The following is a 22,067-nucleotide window of genomic DNA, read 5'->3' as shown; positions in this document are numbered from 1 at the left end:
ATCTCTTGGTTCTCTATTCTGTTCCAGACATCTATCTCTCTGTTTTTGTGCCAGTACCATGCTGTTTTGATCACTATCGATTTATAGTACAGTCTCAGGTCTGGTAGAATGATTCCTCCTGCTTTGTTTTTGTTTCTGAGTAATGTCTTGGTGATTCGAGGTTTTTTCTGATTCCATATAAAACGAAGTATTATTTTTTTGAGATCTTTAAAGTATGACAGTGGAGCTTTAATAATAATTGCATTAAAATTATATATTGCTTTGGGTAGTATAGACATTTTAACAATGTTGATTCTTCCCAGCCATGAGCATGGTATGTTTTTCCATTTGTTAACATCTTCAGCTATTTCTTTTCTTAAAGTTTTATAGTTCTCTTTATAGAGATCTTTCATGTCCTTTGTTAGGTAAACTCCCAAATATTTCATCTTCTTTGGCACTACTGTGAAAGGAATAGAGTCCTTGACTGGCTTTTCGGCTTGGTTATTGTTGACATATATAAAGGCTACAGATTTATGCCTGTTGATTTTGTAGCCTGAGACATTGCTGTATTCCTTGATCACTTCTAAAAGTTTTGTAGTAGAATCCCTAGTATTTTCCACATATACGATCATATCATCTGTGAAGAGTGAAAGTTTGATCTCTTCTGACCCTATGTGGATACCCTTGATCACCTTTTCTTCCCTAATTCCATTGGCTAAAACTTCCATTACAATGTTAAAGAGCAATGGAGACAATGGACAAACTTGCCTGGTTCCTGATCTAAGTGGAAATGATTTCAATTTAACTCCATTCAATACGATATTAGCTGTGGGTTTGCCGTAGATGGCCTCTATCAGTTTAAGAAATGTCCCTTCTATACCGATTTTCTTAAGTGTTCTGATCATGAAGGGATGCTGGATATTATTAAAATCTTTTTCTGCATCAATTGAGAGAATCATATGGTCTTTATTTTTTAGTTTGTTTATGTGCTGAATTACATTTATAGATTTACGTATATTGAACCAGCCTTGAGACCCTGGGATAAATCCCACTTGGTTGTGGTGTATAATTTGTTTGATGTGTTATTGGATTCTGTTTGTTAGAATCTTATTGAATAATTTTGCATCAATATTCATTAGTGATATTGGTCTATAGTTTTCTTTTTTCATTGGGTCTTTCCCTGATTTAGGGATCAAGGTGATGTTTGCTTCATAGAATGTGTTGGGTTGTATTCTCTAGTTGCAGTGGGCAGGGGTCGCTGGGTCGTGCTGGTGCTGGGTCACGTGGGCGCTGGCAGAGTCCCCTAGCCCAAATGGGTGCCAGTGGAATCCCTCGCAGGGGACCCGGGGTGAGTCAGCGCGGCCCTGGAGTCTGTTACAGGGGAGCGCTTGGTCTGGCAGACAGGGAGGGGGGTACCGCTCAAGAATCTCCTCCCTCAGTCTCAGCAGGGGTTAGGCTTATGGTTCATGGGTAAAGGGGGAAGGGTGTACTGGAAGTTCAGAATGGCAGGGAAGACTTTTGTTCAGTTTTTCTGCCTAGTGAGAGAGTGTTCAGAGTCACAGCAGGGTCCCTCTGAGGAAGTAGTCCCCACTTCCTACAGCACTCAACCTGTGGGGTGAGACAAGAGGTCCACAGTTCACCGTTTGTCTGTAGAAAACCGGCAGGAGCAAACGAAGAGAAAAAAGAAGGGAGACAGAAGAGCAAAAAGACCACAGCTTTCTTGGGGGAGGGGATGGACCCTTTTCCTTTCAGTTGAATTTTGTACCTGAAGCTTGGTTTCTTGAAGTCGCAGCTTGCCTCAGCAGAGGTGACCGGCAGTTATCATTTCTCTGTCAGCTGGGCTCCCAGTCTTCAGCTTAATTGGGCTGTTTTTGGATGTTATCTTCCCTTTTGTAGAGGAGACTCTTTCGGAAGCTGCTTGCAGTCAGCCATCTTGCCCGGTCCCCCCTATAAATTTAATTCTTAATTGCATTCCCCAAATTTGGGTGCTGTATTTTCATTCTTATTCAATTCTTTGTCTGTTTTTAGATTTCATTTGATGCTTCCCCTTTGGCCTAGGGATTATTTAGGACTGCATTGTTAAATTCCAAGTGTTTAAGGATTTTTTTGTTGTCTTTGATTCTACTATAATCAATGTATTCTGTAGGGTTTTATTTTTTTAAATGTTAAGGTTTATTTTATAACCCAGAATATGTCTATCCTAGTGGATATTTCACAGGTGCTTGAAAAGAATATGAATTCTGCTCTTGTTGGATAGAGTGTTCTGTGAATCTGTTACCTCCTATTGTTTAGTGGTGTTGTCCAATTCTTCTATATCTTTGCTAATTTTTTGTCTAGCAGTTCTAGCAATTGCTCAGAGTGGGAAGTTTAAGTCCCTAACTATAATTGTAGATTTATTTCTTCTTTCAATTAGTTCGTACTTTATGTAGTTTGAAACTCTGTTGTTTGGTGCATACACATTGAGGACTGATAAGTTTACTTAGTGGACAGATCCTTTTTATCATTATGTAATGTTCCTCTTGCTCCATAGTAATTTTCTGTGCTTTGACATTTACTATATCTGACATGAATATAACCACTCTTGCTTTATTTTTTAAAATCAATGTTTATCTGGTATATCTTTTTCTAACCTTTTACTTGCATATGTCATTAATATGAAGTGAGTTTCTTGTAGGAAGAATAAACTCTTTTTTTAAAAGACAGAGTGTCAGTTGCCCATGCTAGTGTGCAGTGGCATGAATATAGCTCACTGTAACCTTGAACTCTGACCTCACACTGTCTTTCCACCTTAGCTTCCTGAGTAGCTAGGACTATAGGTATGTGCCACCATGCTTCACTAATTAAACAAAATGTTTTGTAGAGATATGATCTCACTATATTGTCTAGTCTGGTCTTGAACTAAACTGAAGTGATCCTCCATCCTTGTTCTCCCAAAGTTTTTGGATTACAGGTATGAGCCATTGTGCCTGGCCAACAGTATATAGTTATGGTGTTTTTAAAATCTACTCTGCCAATCTCTATATTTTAATTGGTATATCTGAATAATTTACATTTGAAGTAATTATTGATAAGGCTTGAGTGTGCTATTTTATTATTTGGTTTCTGTTTATTCGTTCTGCTCCTTTCTCCCTTCTTTGCCTTTATGTGGATACTTGAATTCTTTAGTAGTTCCATACTGATTTATTTATTTAAACTAAAATGTTTTAGTATATCACACAGCTCATTTCCTTGGGATTGATATTTTACTAATTCTAGTGAAGTGAAGAAAAATTACTTCCATTGAGGTCACTTTACTCTCTCCAATTTCTAAATATAGTTGTTGTAAATATTCCCCTCTACAAACATTGAGCACCACATTAGATGGTGTCATAACTTTCGCTTCAATCACAACATATGGTTAGAGAAACTCACAAGGTAATGGATGGTCTATAATGCTTGCCTCTATTTTTAGACATTCTGTTGCTCTTTTTTTTTTTTTTTTTTCCATTTCTGAAGGGCCCAGCTTACTTCTGTTGCCATTTTCTTTCTATCTGGAGAGATTTCTTATCATTTTTAAAGGATAAGTCTGATAACAACAAGTTATCTTACTTTTTGTCATCTGAGAATGTATTTTCCCTGGATTCTGAAGGATAGTTTTAGCAGGTGTTAGATTCACAGCTGTTGTTCACTTCCTTTTGGCCTCCGTGGTGACATATGAGAGAAATCTACTGTCATTTGAATTGGTGTTTTTCTGTAGGTAATGCATTGTTCCTCTCTGCCTATTTTGGGGATACTTTGTCTTTAGTTGTTGAAAGTTTAATTATTATGCATTTTGGTGTGGATTTCTTTGGATTTATCTAGCATGTGTTTTGCTTTCCTTTTTGAATTTGTCTTTTGCCAAATTTGAGAAGTCATCAGCCATTACTCCTTTGAATACTTGTTTAGCCTTATATTCCTTTTCTTCTCCTTCTATAGCACCAATAGTATGAAGGTTATTTTTTTTTCTTGCTGCCATGAGATTCTGTTTATTTTCTCTTTATCTCTATAGTCTAGGTGAGTAAATTCTATGATTTGTTCTCATGCTCATTGATTCTACCTTATGATCTCCACTCTACTGGAGAAACTTAAAAAATTTTGATTATTGTATTGTTCTGTTGTATAATTTTTGTTTTATTATTTTTTATACCTTCTGTTTCTTTGCTGAACTTTTCTATCTTTTAAAACTTGTTTAAATATATTTTGTAATTTATATTCCTGGTTCTTGATATGATGAGTGATTTTTTATTATATGCAGGCATCTGGGCAATTACATTAGGAGACACTTGAGCCTATTTAAGCCCTCTACTTCAGCAGGCTGTTGTCCTGTTTAAGCTTAGTGTGTAGGTTCCTATTTACTTTTGTGGCAGTAGTGCCAATGGCAGTTTCGTTACAGAGTTCTTGCAATGTTATTCTGATCTGCCTCATCTTTTGGTACTGCTGGGGCTCCTGCACAATTCTTGCTGTTGTCACTTACAAGAAAAGAAGCTTCCTCCATGGGCAGCCTGGTGTTGCTGGGCCACTTTCTGGGGTACGGGGCAGGCTCTGCTGGGCCTGGGTTTCCCTCTGCCACTGGCCAGAGAGTTGAGAGATGTTGAGTTCCCTCCCTCCAGGGTTGAGCAGTTGCTGGCCTTGAAGGTAGATTGTTCTAAGTGCCTGTGTCCTGGTTGCAGAACAATGTTTGGGTCACCTGCTGGGGTTTTGAACTTGCCCCTGGGTGAAATCAGCCAGCCAGTGCCACTGGATCCTTATTGGCGAGGCTTCTCCTTTCTGGTCCTTTAGCAGGGAGGGGCCACAGGGAGAGTGGTGGTAGCTATTTTTATTGTTGCTTTCATTTTGTTGTTGTCATTTCATTTGTCCCTATTGGTTCTTGGTGGCAGATTTCTCCAGCTCTCATTGTAGGATAAGTGGGAGATAAAAAGAGAACCCAGGAAACTCACTGTGTTGTCATTCCGTAAGTCCTGAAGCCCACAGTCAGTTGATTTCTTTATTCCTGCTTTCAAGTCCTTTTATCATTACCAGTTAAATTATTTGCAGTGGGGTTAGTTGGGTTTAGAGGGGAGGAGCAGGAAAAAACGAGCCTACAATATCTTCTTCTGAAGCCATAACTCTGCAACTGACATTTTGAAAACCTATCTTATTAATTTCATATGTGTCCCATTGAGCTGACAGTTTTTCCAGGCAAGAAAATCTTTATGAAATAGATTTCTCTGACTGGCTTCCAGAGCTGATCTCTAGGCTCAAGGCCAGAGGTCAAGGTGGGCTGGATGCCTCGGCGCCCAGGGAGTCCCTGTGGGTGGGACGCATGGCACTGATTCTGGGAGTTGGTCTTTTCTGTTTTCTGATTCTCTGATGAAAGGTAACAGAAAGGCTTTTCCTCCTTTCAAGAAAAAGAGGCAGCAGTGCATGTATACATTTTGCGGCAATTAGCTGTTTTAATTTTGAATCTTTTCTTCTATTTTTAGCAGTTTTTGCTTTTTATGACAACAGCCCACCTGCTGAGAGGTCAAATTTCAGTTACTTTCATTAGTTAGAAGGGCGGAGAACCAAATTAATTGGACTTGTACCCTGTGAGAATTTCTGGGCCAGGTTAAGAGAGGCAGTTTAAATCAGAAGAGGACTCACTGTGTGGGTGGAGGGAAAGAGATCCGGTGAGTTAACAAGAAAGGATCATCCGCAGACTCAGAACAAGGCTGGCAGGTCGGCGGGCTTCAGAGAGGAGCAGAGGGAGGTGGCAGGAGACGCCCCCACAGAGGACAGAGGGTCACCTTTTTATGACCACAGGAGTGGTAAGAGTGAGTCTGGAGCTGAAGGTAGCAGGCTCTTGCTTGGTTTCCCTGGCAACGGGCCCTCCCTTCCGGCTGTGCTATTAAGATCTGAAAAGCTACACACAGTTAAAGTAAATGGTAACAAAAGTTCATACCTGCTCTTAGCCGGCTCCTCTGAACAGGGGCCTGGGAAGCAGCACTTCAGGAAGGGGCTGACCAAGAAGACCTGGGGAGACAATACGGGAAATCTGGGCGTCCCCTGGGCTTCCCCGACTGCTGTGGCTCCTCTGGCTCTGGTGCATTAGTCTACACAGAGGAGGGGCTTGTGAAACAACCTTGCCTGGCTCAGCGGGGCTGGGAACTCAAAGACACTCTGTATCACCCATTCTCATTTGCTGATGAGGAGTCAGCCAAGGCAGGCCACCTGCACTCGGCTGCCCAGCCAGCCAGCCAGCCAGCCAGCCAGCCAGCCAGCCAGCCAGTCAGTGGAAGGATGAGGCCTCCTTCTGGAACGTGCACCTGTCTTCCTCTGGACCACAGTGACCCAGAAAGGTGAAATCAGAGCCTAAACCTGGAGCCCTTGCTTTCCCTTAATTAGGGGTGGCCCTGGAGCCTTCAAACTGAGCATTTTGTTTCCAAATGCAGAGAAGTCCAGCCTGGGCACTCTAGGCACGTCTCAGATAGTGGACGCAGGGCCTAGAAAGGATGCCTCTAGTGATATTAGAAACATTGCTACAGAGTGACCACAGTGTACACACTGTAAAGTACTATGCCCTGAACATGTTTAAAGTGTGCCCTGAAAGCTGGTACAAAAGATGGCTGACTATAATATATTTGAGAGAGGTTCGTATAGTCAAAGAACAAAGTCAAACTCAATATTCATGCCTGAAACATTTTCTCCCATTATTTGGCCTTTGGGAGACAAATGAATAAAATGTGTCTGTTTCTTTTGCTGCAAATGTGATAAATCATTATGAATTCATAGTAGTAAGGTCCCCAGAACCTATCAAGAATGTCGTGTGCCCAGTTAGTGAGACTGAACCCTATTCACCAAGGAGATTATCCTAGAGAGGGCTGGAAGAGTGACATGGCCCAGGGTCACATGTGTTTTGGTGGGTGGAGGGAATCCCTCTTTGCCATTCTAGAATAGTTCTGCTCAAACCATGTGGTTTATGTGGTACTGGCCCAACTCTGGGCAATCAGGGTGTCTGAGCTGGCCACAGCGATTGCTTCAGAGTCTGGCCTCTCATGTCAGCCCAACCATCATCTTCTCATCTTTTCTGGGAGTTTAGCTCAAAGAAATCCCTCACTCTTTCTGGAGGGTGATGACCAGAAGGACCCCCATGAGTTAGGAGCCTTTGATGTGGAGAGGATCTGCCTGAGAATGAGGCCAAAAAAGGCCAGCAAGGAGGGGAGAAGAAGCGCAGGGGGAGAGAGAGAGGAAGGGAGAGAAGTGATGACATCATTTAAACACCGACTCTAGCCCTGCCTTGTGCCCCACCCCTTGGATTTCCCAGTCACACAAGCCAACACATTTCCCTTTCAAAGAAAAGCTTATTTGAATTGGATTTCTGTCGCTTATAACTGAATGAGTCCTGATGAATACTGCTAGAATAAAGTGTAGCCGTGTGCTAGAGTGGGCTTGAATTCTCAGCTGGGTCACCTCTAAATGGATTCCATTGTCAGACTAAACACACAGACATTTCATGAAGGCCCTATGCTATTTTCTATAGTAGCTTGTTTGGTTAGCTAAAGTCAAGAGAGCTAACAGCAAGAAGTCCGATGACTAAATAGTGGGGTGCAATAGTCTGGATTGTGTCCCCCCAAATTCACACATTGAAGGCCTGACCCCCAACATGATGTTATTTGGAGGGGGTGCTTTGGGAGGTAATTAGATTTCCATGAGGTTGCCAGGGAAGAGCTGCCATGATGAGGTTAGTGTCCTAAGAAGAGACTGAAGAGCCTTCTCTCAACACTCCTCACCATCCCAGTCAATGTGAGGACACTGCACGAAGGTGGCCACCTGCGAGGCAGAAAGAGAGCCGGGACCTGAACTCACCATCCTGGCACCTGATCTTGGACTTCTAGCCTTTAAAGGGTGAGAAATAAATATCTGTTGTTCACATACCCTAATCTATAGTATTTTGGTATCACAGGCTAAGCAGACTGAGAAGGGGACTTAGAGGAGTCCCAGGAATTGGAACTGGCTACACCGTTCCCTTGGGGAATACAGCCCTACACTTACAGAGGAGACTTCCTTCTGACAAAACATGACTTCAGAGCAGTGGTGTGAGCCACTCTTTCCAAAGCTTTGTCTGCTGACCGTCCCTTCTACTCCATCTCCTTTGTGTTTTTGTTCTTGAAGAAAGAGAGGGGGTTCGTAGGGTCATTGGACTTTTGCCCTTGTGGCCTGTAGCCTTGTCCTCCTCGTCTGTTCCCCGGCAATACCTCCCGATGCGGCTGGTAGGGCCGGCCACTGGAGCTTGCTATGGCAGGAGGAGTCTCGCCTGGTGTAGAGTTTTTCTTGTTAGCGCTTGCAGATTTGACACTGAGTTCAGGGTTTCAGTCTTCTGCTTGGTACCATGGCTTAACCTGCAGTTTCTTCAAAATGCCCAGAGCCTTGTTTCCTATTACCTTAGATTACAAACCAGTTTAGGGAAATCTAAGGGAAAGTGCATTTAATTAAAGTTTAAAAGTTTAAAAAGAAGTATTTCTCTGTTTCAATGTTCAGAGACTCTTTTTTTTATTATTATTTTTATTTTTTTGGTTCTTTCCCTTTCCTGAATCCTGTTCTGATCCTGAACCAAATTTATAGCAGTGTAATTAGTGTTAATCTAAGGTGTTACCTATCAAAAAATTGCTGCAATCTTTATAATTGAATAAATAAAAGCAACTGCATAAATGTTACAAAAAAAAAAAGAAAGAGAGAGGGGAAGGCAGGAGCCAACAGCACGGAGGTGACAGGAGTGCTGACTGTGGGAGAGGGGAGGAACTGGGCTAGTGCACCGTCTATGGCTTCCGTGGAACGACGGTGCCAGAGACGTGGAACAGCCTGATGGGCTCTGCCTGCCAGAAGCTCTGCCTCCCAATGCTGCAGGAGACCCCCCCAAAGCCATGTCCGCGCTGTGAATTTGGGCCACAAAGGTCATAAGAACAACCCATGTCTCCCCAAGGGGCCCTTCCCCATTAGAGATATATAATCCCCAACTGTCCACCCACTTGCTTAGGATAGGGCAGAGACTGTGAACTTCTTTTGTAAAGGGGAAGATAGTAAATGTTTTAGGCTTCACAGGTTGGGCAACCTCTGTGACAGCCACTTAGCTCTGTGGCTGCAGAGACAACACGCAGACAGCATGAAGACCATATGTAGACAACCGGCTTGAACTGAGTCGTTCAGATTTTGCTTATTGATTTGAATTTCATATAATTTTCATGAGTCTTTAAATGTTGTTCTTTTCATTTCTTTTCCCTCAACCATTTAAAAGTGTGAAAACCACTATGTTGGCTCAGCACCTGTAGCACAGTGGTTAGGGTGCCAGTCACATATACCAAGGCAGATGGGTATGAACCGGGCCCAGGCCTGCTAAAACAACAGCAACTGCAACAACAACAGCAACAAAAACAGCTGGGTGTTGTGGTGGGCATCTGTAGTCCCAGCTACTTTGGAGGCTGAGGCAAGAGAATCACTTAAGCGCAAGAGTTTGAGATTGCTCTGAGCTGTGACACCATGGCACTCTACCGAAGGCAACATAGTGAAACTCTGTCTCAAAAAAAAAAACAAAACAAAAATAAAAACCATGGTGCCATAGCCAAGTGTGTGACACCTCTGAGGCTTTCTTCTCTTAGTGCTGGTCATTTCTCCCCCCTGCTTGCTCCTGTTGGTTCCCCATGTTCCTTTATTAAGCAGCTTCTCCTGTGCACTTCTGCTTTGCTCCAAGAAACCAGCAGCCAACCCCCAGCACCTTCCAGCAAGAAAATGACCTGTAATGACTCAGGTCAGTTATGTATGGCTGCTACTCATGTTGAGAAGAGCATTGCCAAAGCTGGTGGGAGCTCTAGGGCTTGGGGTGGGCATGCCACGTGGGGATTTGAAGGGGACTTTGTGGGTGAATTCCCAATATCTGCACCCTTTGGTTTCCTCTTGGACTGGACTGAGTCATCACAGGTCAGTTTCTTGCTGGAAGGTGCTGGGCTGGCTGCTGGTTTCTGGGAGCAAAGTAGGAGAAGAGAGCGGGCAAGTTCTCTATGTCTAGCAAGAGCCATCCTTCGGTCTTCTGCTGGGGTGAGGACAGCTAGGATCTAGGGATCCCGGGCCTGCCAAGCCAGCTGTGCCTTCATGTGGACGTCTCTGGGGCTTTCAGTTTCTGAGCCTTTTAGAGGCTCCCCAGTGAAGTCAGCTTGCTGCTTATCTCTCCACAGCCAACTCTGAACTTGGCTTTCCTGGTCTGCAGAATCAGATGCTTGCCAATGTTCCCAATTTTGTTGTCACTGTGTCCTCTCTCATTCTCTTTTACCTTGTAGGTTCATCCCTTTAAAAACAAAATCTATTTATTATTTTAATATAGACTTTGGAGAGGATGAAATTAAAGGAGTGTGTTTAACCTGCCATCTTTCCCCCATAATTCCAATGAGTTTTACTGAAATATTACATTCACATGTGGAAAATCTTTGTAATTAACACATGACTATAAAGAGACCAATACAGTTATGAAAACTGTGCTTTTACTTAATAAGCATATATGACTTAAAGAGTTGTTTTAAAATGACCATTGATGATTTATCGACCATCTGTTTTCTTTTCTTCTTTATCACCAGCACTGTGATTCCATTCGAGGCAGCCATGGGCAGCCAGCATGCTGAATTTCCCACCCTGCCATGCCCCAGAGCTGGCTCTGTGGCATAGTACTAGCCTATGAGACAGTGGATGCCTGCTGTGGTCTTCTGGGAAAGTGTTGCTATCCATTCTTGTTGCTTCCTCCTGCTTTCTGACTGGAACAGGGAAGTGATGGCTGGAGCTGCAGCAGTTGTCTTTCCCCCTTGAGAAAAAGGCCAAGAAGGCCTAACCTTCTTGATCTGTTGATCTAAGGCCAGAACTGCTCACCTCTGGACAGTTTTTGTGTAAGAAAAAATAAACCGTAATTAGTTTAAGCCTTGGTTTAGCTAGCTTTTCTTTTACAACCAATTCCTCTGTGATACAGGATACAGAAGGGAATATAGAAGTCTGCCTAAGAGGCTGACTGGACTGTTATGTTATATTATATGTTATTGTCATGATCGGTTCTGAAGTTAGATGCTGTGAAACTTGGAACTAAACTTGGAAGTTATTATAATACACATTAGAACCTTGTAAGTTGACCACCCAAGGACTGCAATGAACTGGTCAACATATGGAAGTGGTCAACTTAAGGAACTAGGCCTACTGTATTGATACTTACATGTGGTACATGTCTGGTCTATGAAAACTAGGTCAACTTAAGGAGGTGGTCAGTGTAGGGAGGTGATTTTATTGTATAAAGAACCCAAAATGATGTTCTAAGGCTTTCAGGGTCTTCAGCAGCCTAGAGAAACCATAGAGAATAATGTTTTCCAGAATAAAAGAGTGTGGTGATCAAGAGCTACAGTCCATCTGTCTTCAGGGAGAAGTTCATGTTTGGGAATGCGTTGGCCCAACAGAGATGGGAAAGCTTTTCTCCCAAAGCTAAAACAACTGGAGTGTCCCACTGACACTCCCATGACAGTGGGAAATACAGTGGCTTTGAGAGGCCCTTGCTGTTCTTAACTTCCCTGAAAGGGCAGTGATCTTACACTGGAAACAAGTCATTGCCATGGCACATCTTTACCTTTATTTCAGTATAAAAAGGGGAAATTACACAGGAATAAAGCTAATGTATAAGCTTTAAAGACAGAGGAAACTCCAGATTGTGCCTCAAACAACACTCATATTTACAATAATTTTCTATATCATCTGTTGCACACAACTGAACAATTAATTATGACGGTGGCTGAATGAGATCATCACAAAATAATCATGTTTTGTGATTTTTATTTATGAAGGCAAAGGTGTTTGAAACAAACACATTTTAGGAAAATTTTTCATTAAAAAAAAGCATTATAGAAAATCTCATAGTTTTAATGCATGGCTCTGCAAAGAATTGAGAAGGTGTCAAGATGATCCTACATAGTAGTACCTCCAAAGTTGACCACCTCCTTAAGTTGACCTAGTTTTCATAGACCAGACAGGCACCACACATGTGTATCAGCACAGTAGGTTCAGTTCCTTATGTTGACCACCTCTGTAGGTTGACCAGTTTGTCACAGTCCCTTGGGTGGTCCACTTACAGAGGTCCTACTGTGTTAGCTTGGGATGCCATAACAAAGGGCCACACACTGGGGCACTTGAATGAGAGAAATGCATTCTCTCATGTTTCTAGAGGCTGGAAGTCTGAGAAGAAGATGTCAGCAGGACTGGTGTCTCCCAGGCCTCCCTCCTTGGCTTGTGATGGCATCTTCTCCCTGTGTCTTCACAGGTGGTCCCTCTGCCTGTCTGTGTCCTCATCTCCTCTTCTTTTTCCTTAATTCCAGATTAATCTGAATGTACAAATGATTAGGTTACAGTGTTTGCATGCATTAGGTGAAGTCCCTGTTGTAGTCCTGTCCCACACCCAGGAGGTGTGCGGTGTAAAGAACCCAGTCAGACTGGATCAGGGCTCACGCAAGGTCATCATTTAACCTCAGTGTAATGGGATCATCTCCTTAAAGGCCTCACCTCTAGAGATGGTCACATTCAGAAGTACTTGGGATTGGGACTTCAAAAATGTGGATTTTGAGCGGACACAGTTCAGTCTTTATAGTACCTAGTAATCTAAGTGACAGGGATCGTACGTGGGCGTTGTGTCTGCGTGGTCGCCTGTGAGAGACTGGCACCGAGGTGCATTTTGTAGTGTGTTCTTGCCGCAGCTGCTGAGGGCTCCAAGCATAATAGCTGCTTAAGCAGTGATACATGACTCAGTTAATATTTTTAGAATGCTAGAGCTGAAGCAAACCATCAGGATTATATTTTTCATTTCACATGTGAGAACTCTGGCCCAGAAAGGGTGAGTGGCTTGGCTCCCGCTCCCCTGGCACTCAGCAGCAGGACCCCACTGATGCCAGGCGTCCGGTCTCCCAGCACTCCTCCACCCATCCCCAGAGTCCTCCCCAAAGTGCCACCACTAGGAGACATCAGCCCCCAGAACCCAGCCACTGCCCTCTGCAACTCCAAGCCCACAAATGACAGTGCTCTGCCCACTCCCCATTATGGCCTCTCTTGTCTGTTTCAGCACAGCTGTGAAGTTTCCCAGCCCCACAGCTTATCTTGTAGGACTGGATGTCTCCATCCCCCAGCCAGGGGAAGGTGTTTCTAGTTCAAAATGCTGCCTGGGCCACGCCCCAGACCCCACCCCTACAACCTCTTTCAACCTCCCTTTGAATCATCCACAAAAAGGGGAAAAGTTCACATCACTGGCAAAATGAATATTTATGGACCACCCACTCATGCACTCATGTATTCCTTCACCTCCCGGTTTAGGGGAGCAGCGAGTGAGCAAGATCTTTTCCTCCCGCGAGCTGCCCTGGGCAGCCAGCGTGGGGCTGACCGGCTGCTACCAGGAGACAAGGATCCTCACCGGGCGGCGCCCCGCCCGCACCACCGTGTAAAGAGAAGAAGCCGGAGCCTCCCAGGTGGTGGGAGAGGCTCGTGCCAGGCCCAGAGGCAGGAGGGGCGCGACCTGGAGCAGGCTTCTCAGGGAGGCTGCAGATGAGGCCTGAGAGGGCGGGGTGGCAGGGTCAAACCGGAGACGCTGGAGGAGTGTCAGTAGAGGACTGATCTGTTTCACGATTTCAAAAGCCCAGAGTGTGGCTGCTGTGAAGGCGTGCGAGAGAGAGCAGAGAGGAGCAGCAGGAGGAAAGTTTGAGGCTGTGACCACAGGGAGTGCGGAGGTGGGATGTGGGAAGGGGACGCGGGAAAGCGAAGGCACCCTCAGGTTTCTGCTAGGTGACTGGGCACGTGGGAGGAAAATGGGGCGAGTGAGATTGAGGGGTCTGGCCATTTGGGAGGGGGTAGCGGACATCCAGGTAGAACACGCGCTGTTGAGTGGGGCTCTTGGTGCGGGTGGGGATGGGGCCGGTTCCCGTGCGAGAAGCAGGCAAGCAGCACCCCTGGGTAGTGACCAGACGGCGGGCTGAGCGAGCCCAAGGCAAGTGATGCGGGGTGTGATCCTGGGACCTGCAGGGACAGCTGTCCAAAGGCTGACCAGCTGTCCTTACGCTGACGAGTGCCTGGGGTGATGGCAGGGCTCCAGTGTGGGTCCCGCTGTGCTTTGATGCTTTTGGCTCCTCCCAGCCCATTCGCCTGGCCATTCCTTCTGCTCCTGTTATCTGGAATCGGTTTGGTAACCACCGAGGCTAACTGTACCTGTTTTCCGTGTCTGCTGTAACCAATTTACCTCAAACTGGGTGGGTGAACACAACCAAAATTTATTCTCTCATTCTTCTGGGGGCCAGAAGTCCAAATCAGAGTGTCAGTCTGACTGCACCCCTCCAAAGGCTCCGGGGAGAACTGTTCTCTGCCCCTTTGAGCTGCTGGTGGTGCCCAGGTACCTGGACTTGCAGCCACGTTGCTGAGGCTCAGCCTTGGACTTCTTCCATGTCTCTCCTCTGAGCATCTCTCATAAGGACATTTGCCAGTGGATTTAGGATCCACTGGATAATCCAGGAAGATCTCTTTATCTCAAGATCTTTAACTTCATTACATCTGCAGAAAGCCTTTTTCCAAGTTAGGTCATTTTCACAGGTTCCAGGAATGTGACATGGACTTATTTGGTGTTCATGATGATAATCCAGAGCTGAAATGAGGACATGGTGCAGGTATATATAGGTGACCTAGTGAGCAAATGGAAGGACAACTGGATCGAGGCAAGGTCATGAGCATAGCAATAGAATTTAAGGACGTGGAGATGGAAGAGCTTACCCAGGAGGGAGCGCAGGTGGAGATGGGCACTGGGTGGAGCCCTGAGCAGCTATCATCAGTCTGACAGTGATTTTATACTAGGTTTGTGTCACTGCATAACAAATTATTATAAGACGCAGTGGCTTAAAACAACCTTGTATTATTGTTATCTTTCCTGATTCTGTGGGTTGGGAATTTGGGCAAGGCCCAGAAGGGATGGTTCCTTTCTGTTCCATCATGTCTGTGGCCTCAGCAGTGATTGCTTAGAGCTGGGGGCTAGCTGGGCCTCTCCTTTCCCCCTCTCTTGTTTTCCGTCTATCCACACAACCTCTATACATGGCCAGCTTGGGCTTACCCACAGTATGGCAGTCTCCAGGTGGTTAGACCACTTAGCTGCTGACTCAGGGATCCAAGAGATGAAGGCAGAATCTGCCCATCTTTGGGAGTGCTGAGCCTATAACTGTCACAGCACCACTTTCACCATTCTCTAAAGCAGCGGTTTTCAACCTGTGGGTCACGACCCCTTTGGACTATATTAAAGGGCTGCAGCATTAGGAAGGTTGAGAACCACTGCTCTAAAGGTTCAAGAAGAAGGGGAATGGACTCCACCCCTCTATGGGAAAGTACCACAGTATTTGACGCTAGATTGGGGTAGACTTAGAAAAACCTACTTGGCTTTACCTCACAACAATTTGGGAAGAGACTGTACATCTCTCTACTAATGTTCTTCCTAGAATCTGGTACATCTGAGAGCTGGGTTTTCTGTCTGTATCACATTGAGCATGTGTTTAGAGCAAAATCTTCCTCTGCAACCCTGCTCTCTCTCCTGAATTATCTGTATCTATTCAGAGGTAACACCCAGGAAAATAACAGAGCAGTCCATGTGAATGAGTGCATGTGTGTATTAGGCGTGTGTGTGTGTGTGTAGTGTGTGTGGGGATGTGGTATCTATGTGGTTTGTGTGGGGAGTTGTGTGTTGTGTGTGGGGAGATGTGTGTTTTATGTGGTGTATATGGGACACAGAGCTATATGCACCTGGCCTTGGCCTCAAGACATGTCTGGATGCAGGAGGTGGGTGGGGTCCTGGGCTGGCTGGCTCTCCTTAGAGAAGAAAGGGTGAGTCACCTGAACATGGATAGCGGATGTCAGGTTTGCGGGCGTGTCTGTATGATGTGGATTATGGTGGACGTGGAGTCCTGTAGTGCTGTAGCTCTTTAGCATGGGCCAGCACACAGGAGCTAGGAGGTCCTTGAAGAGCTAACCTTCATATTCTGGGTGGAGTTATGAACAAGGTTGTTGCGCGGATCGCAGAGGTGTCCCGTGGTTCACTGCATCAGAGTTATCATCAGGACCACCTCAGTTCACCTTGCAATCCTCCTCACCAGCTGTCCCATATGTGGACAGTTTCCTTGGCCTCCATAAGCCCTCAGCAAGGGTAACTACTACCCTTTGGGCTTGTGAGATTGCAATGAAGTCAGTGTGTGAAAGGATAGGAAGACCACTTGCCCTGTGTTCAGTGCTTGTCAGTTGGCTATTTTTAGTTTTCTTTTCTCAGTTAGTGATGTAGGGATAGGGAGAACTGACGAAGGGGCGGGTCCCAAGATGCATGCACACTCCCCTCTCAGCCAGCAGGACAAGGCCAGCCTCAGTCCTGTTTCTGTGAAACTCAGCCCCTTAGTCTTTTATTGCTCCACTCTCAAAACAGCAGAGATTTCCAGCTGTCCTCACCAAAATCACATGCAGCAGGTGATGGGGCTGAGTGTGAAGCCTCCACCGGGTGTTGAGAAGCTGATGGTCATGCCACCAAGGGTGGCTTGGTACTTAGCCTCCCAGGGCTTGGTCCTTAGCCTCCAGGAAAACTATATGACACGTTTTCCACAAGAATGAACTGAAATTACTTTCCTTTCTACAATGAGAAGAAAAGGTCAGTGAATTAAAAGAGTAACACTTGGACAATTCCTTTTTACTCCTCTCTGTATTCATTTTCCATTTGATAGATATATCAAGTTGAATCTGGAGCTTGAGATACAGTTTCTGAGTGAAACCAAAGTCTGCCTACACAGGAACATCCAAGACTTAGCCAACAGGGAAGCTCAAGACCCATGACAACATTGTCACCCTACCAGGTACATATTCATACTCATTCACCAGCATAAAAATCAGAAGAGCCACCAGGGGAATCAGGGCCCCCTGGATTCAGGAATGGTTGGTCACCCTGAGGGGAAATGCCTGATGAGTTGGTGTCCTTTCTTCTCCAAACTTTTCCTTGTGTCAGGAGTGCAGGGTCTGGAAGCATCGGAGAAGGGGATGAGGAGGAGCAAACCCCTCCAAGGGTGGCATCCAGTCTGGGCCAGACTAGGCTCAGACTTGCACTGTCCTGCCATCCCCTTGCAGGCTTGAGCTTGCCCCAGACATTTGTGGCCACCTGTTCTGGTGCTTGGGCAGCCTGGGCTCTCCACTTTCACCGTGGGGAGACCTGCCGAGGCATTGGGCATTGCATCTGGCTCTTACCTTCCTCCTGTCACCAAACATGTGGCTGGAGGCATGGAGACTGGCTTCAGTATGTTTGTTCTGGGACAGTGGGTGCCCAAGGCAGCCAGGACCCATCTCCTGACTCCACACACTCACCCTGATTTGTGGTGAAATTTTTGCACCCTCCTCCCTTTTTTTAACCAACGACAACCACATTGGTATCTCTGGGAAGGTCTTTCTTCTTTCATCAGAAAGAAGAATCAGGAGCTGAATAAGATCAGGAAATGGGCCACTTTAAGGAATTATCCCTTACAGTAATAGAACTTGTCCCCAGCAAATAAAGCAGTCAATGAAAATTGGCTTAGTGGAAGGTTCTGGATTTCAATCAGAATTTCTGATGAAATATTGCAATCTGTTTGCCAAAGTATGATTTCAGAGACATCGAAGGGGAGATTTCAAAAATATTTTGATTTGTTTCATTTGGGGCTATCTAAACATTTACTGTTTAATATCTTTCAAACTAATGATTCAAAATGCTGTTGATTTCTGACAACTTAAGTTTGTTTTATGCTTGCCATTTCTACACATTCAACAAAATCAGTCTCATGCAGCAATTTAGTAATGTTTCTGGTTGCTATTTTTTTTTTTTTTTTTTTTGTCTTACGACTCTAGTGTCTAAATCACGGGAAGGTGGTAAAATACTCTAAAGAGAAGATTGATGTAATCAGAATGGCATAAAAGCTCAGATTATAACCCAGGAAGTATCCGTAGTTCTGCCTGTAGGGATGACCTCTAAGTTTCTGGTGAATTCATTGTGCGTCGATGGAAGAAAATAGCCTGAAATTAAATCTAATTATCCCAGCCAACCCAGCTCTTAGGCTAACACTGTCTCAAAGCTGCAGATAACACGCTGATGTACTTACGGGGTCCCCCTTAGCAACACAGTTGCCATGGAAACACATTGTGACTCGCTGAGAGGAAGCAAGTGAGAGGAGGCGGGAGGAGTTTGCAGGAATTTCTCATTGAAATAATTACAGTAGTTCTCAGTGTGTTTCGGAAATGAATGCACCATGGCTTTTTAAAAAAATTTTTTTCTTTTTCGAAGTGTGTTTGTGACAGTCTTGCATCAAAAGAGTTTCGTTCCAATGCTTATTATTTTAAGTCTAACTCATAATGTATTTTTTGAAAAGAGCTTTTGAGAAGCACTTGTTGGCCAATTATTTTTTTCTGGGATACAGAGAGTCATGTGCATCTAAATGTTTATCCAGAGGTGAAAATTCTGTGGGGACTTGTGCATGTACAAGACAGAAAAGAGGTGTCTGATACCATTTTTTTTAATAACCAGTTCATTAGAAGTCTGACATGATTTTATGCTAAGTAAAACAAACGTACCATTTGCTTTTGATTAAATATTATTTAAATGAATTATTACTTTTTCTGGTTAATTCTGATTATCCCAGCGTGTAGGTGGATGTATCAGTGCTGTAACTAATACTAGCACTTTGAATGTCTGTTCATTTAGGAAATTCTAGGGCTGCCATGGGAGATTTTGTGTATATTTAGAAAACAAGTGTTTGTCTGAACCAAAACTAAAAGAATAATGAAATGCCATTTAGTGAATTGTTCCTCATTTTTTGTAGTGAATATTTGATTTTTATTTTAAAAAGTTGTCTTTTATACTGATAAAAAAATGGATGTCTTTCTGATAAAACTTTTAGCAATTGTACGAAAGTATAAATGAAAATATGAGGATTACTCAGAAATCTTATTTCTGAGGGATAACCACTATTGGCATCTTTCCTTAAAGTCTTTATTTTAGGGTTTTGCTTTGCTCTTCATTTTAATGATTGTGATCAGATCAGCATTTAGGAGACATGTGTTTAACATACAAAGTAAAAAAGGCTGGATTCTTTAGCCAAGAAGAAAAATCAAAGCATAAACAATGTAGCTATTAATAATTTGACACACACAGCTTAGTTCCTTGTGTGTGTGTGCTCTGCCATGTTAAATAAAATTTACAGGAGGCCATTGTTTTGGTCTGAGTTCCTGCATGAGGCCCAGACCAGACCAAATCAAAATGAAGTTATTCCCAGGAGGGGCCCAGTTTACCTGAGCCAGCAAGATAAGAAAGTACCCTTGGTTTTAACTCTATGAGGAAGTAACTTTGTAATGACAATCTGCTTTTGTTCCTTGTTTTTGTTTTCTTTGGCATTTTTCTGCCTCTAAAGCTCACTTTTCTGCTCAGAGTGCCTTTCTAAATCTTTAGATGGGGTGTTGCTGTGAATTGTTATTAAAAGCCAATTATATCTTTAAGCTTTGTTTAAACTTAGTTGAAAGTTTGTTTTTTGATAATGCAGAAATCACAGTGGTCACTAAAGAAAAGCTATTTAAAAATATATGTTGTATGTTGTGTTACATGAGGTTTGTCAATTAAGTTTGAAAACTTGGAAGCCTTGCCTAAGTCAGGCATGTAAAGCTGCTGGAGCAGCAGCAGGACCACTGCTGGAGGAGCAGTGGCACCTGGAGGAGCAACTTGACCTGGAGGAAACATGAGATAACACTGGCTGCGGGGACCCGGTGACCGCATGAGAGGTACTAAGTTTTGACAAATTTGCATCACGCTTGAGTATAAGCAAGTTGTTCTTGGCTCAAGAGGTGTTGGAAAGTCTGCTCTGACTGTACAATTTGTTCAAGGTATTTTTGTTGAAAAATATGATCCTACCATAGAAGATTCTTGTAAGAAGCAAGTTGAAGTAAACGCACAACGGTGTATGTTTGGAATCATGGATACTGCAGGCATGGGACCATTTACAGCAATAAGGAATGTGTTCATGAGAAATGGACAAGGCTTTGCATTAGTTTATTCAATCACAACACAGTCTACCTTTAATGACTTACAAGATCTAAGAGAACAGATTCTTCAAGTTAAAGACACTGATGATGTTCCAGTGATCTGGTGAGTAATAAGTGTGACTTGGATGATCAAAGAGTTGTAGGAAATAAACAAGGTCAACATCTAGCAAGAGAGCAGAACAACCGTGCATTCTTAGAATCTTCTGCAAAATAAAAAATAAATGTTAATGAGATATTTTCTGACCTACTGTGGCACATTAACAATAAAACTTCAGTGCCTGGGAAGCCTCACAGAAAGTCATCAGGTCAGCTGCTTTAATATACTAAATGCATTGTAGCTCTGAGTCAGCTCTGAAGAACTGTTGCCCCATTCAGTGCCAGCATTCCAACTTTGTTAAACCTACCAGCATCTTAAATGGCCTATCCTGTGGTGGTGCCCTTTAAGGTGGATGAAAGCTACTACATCACTTTGCACATTCTAATCATTTTCCAGTATCACAAGAGATTTCCTTTTATATAATAGTCATAGAGTATGCATCTGGTAAAACCAGAGGCTACATCCAATATTACTGCTAAGAGACATTCTTCATCCATGAATGTTGTACACACATGAAAATACTTTAACATACTCCATACTTTGTATTGGAGAGTACAATAATGTAAATCCTGAAAGCACCACTATTTTAGCATAAGAAAAGGAAGTCCAAAGAGCTCCAAAAAAAAGGATAAGTCTGCAGACTTGCTACCATGGGCTTATGTTGGCAGCACTGTACAAACAACTTGGTAAGATTTTATAACTTTGGTATATCAGTGTCTCACAACTGTGTTTGTGTTGACCTGTGATCATGTCTTGCTGGGTGGGATTCATTATTGTTATTGCATGTTTTTGTGTGTCATTTTGAACATGTTGGAGCTTGAATTAGAGCAATGAACAAACATTAAATTTCTTGTTAAACTTGACAAGAGTAGAAGTGAAATCTGGGACATGTTATTCCAAGTTTATGGGGATAAGGCCATGAAGAAAATGGTAGTCTATAAACAGATTAAACATCTTTCTGAGGGGAGAGAAAGTGTCACTGATGAAATGAGGTTAGGGCAGCTGGTAGCAATAAGAATTGATAAAAACATTGCAAAAATTCATCAAATTGTGCATAAAATTGTTGTCTGACTGTGAGAAGCATAAGCAGACCAAGTAAACATTGATAGAGAAATAGTGGGAAAATCTTAGCTGAAAATCTCAGAATGAGAAAGATGTGGCTCTTGCATCACAACAATGTACCAGTGCACACTGCACTATCTGTGAGGGAGTGTTTAATCAGTAAACAAATAATTGTACTGGAACATCTTCCCTGCTCACCTGATGTAGCCACCAGTGACTTTTTTCTTTATCTGAAGATAAAGGAAACTTTGAAAGTAAGATATTTTGATGATATTCAGGATATCAAAGATAATATGACAACAGTTCTGATGGCCATTCCAGAAAAACAGCTCCAAAATTGCTTTGAAGGGTGGACTAGCTGCTGGCATTGGTGCATAGCTTCCCAAGGAGAGGACTTCAAAGGTTACCATAGTGATATTCAGCAATGAGGTATGTAGCAATTTTTCTAGGATGAGTTCACAAATTTAATTGTCAGGCCTTGTTTATATTATGTCAACTTCTGAAGGTGATTTTCCAGTGACTCCATCCCTGAGATAGTAGTTCACAGTGACAGGTTCAACTCACACTGGGGCAGGTGGCCCAAGCATGAAGTCCTCAGCCCTTATCCCTGCTATGGCATCACTGGGTTTGCCTTTGACTATGGAGCCCTGATACATTTCTATTTTTATTTCTTGAATTGTAATTTGCATCTATTTGTTGCAAAAATATCCATATTTTTTAAACACTTAGAAGGCACAGTGTCTTAGGACCAATACATTTTTTTAAGCCAGTACAGTAGACCCCTTTATCTATCTGCAGCAGATACAATCCAACATCCCCAGGGGATGCCCAAAAT

At 43.5% G+C, this 22,067-nt stretch overlaps 1 pseudogene; it reads left to right on the top strand.

Moving 5' to 3' along the window:
• The first annotated feature begins 19,832 nt into the window (after window positions 1-19,832).
• LOC128598179 (ras-related protein Rap-1b-like protein) lies at window positions 19,833-20,392 on the top strand (annotated as a pseudogene).
• Window positions 20,393-22,067: the final 1,675 nt, after the last annotated feature.

Source organism: Nycticebus coucang, chromosome 2 (assembly GCF_027406575.1).
Source record: "Nycticebus coucang isolate mNycCou1 chromosome 2, mNycCou1.pri, whole genome shotgun sequence".
Classification (NCBI taxonomy): domain Eukaryota; kingdom Metazoa; phylum Chordata; class Mammalia; order Primates; family Lorisidae; genus Nycticebus; species Nycticebus coucang.
The sequence above is the reverse complement of the archived record's forward strand: the minus strand, read 5'-3'. Positions and strand labels throughout refer to the sequence as shown.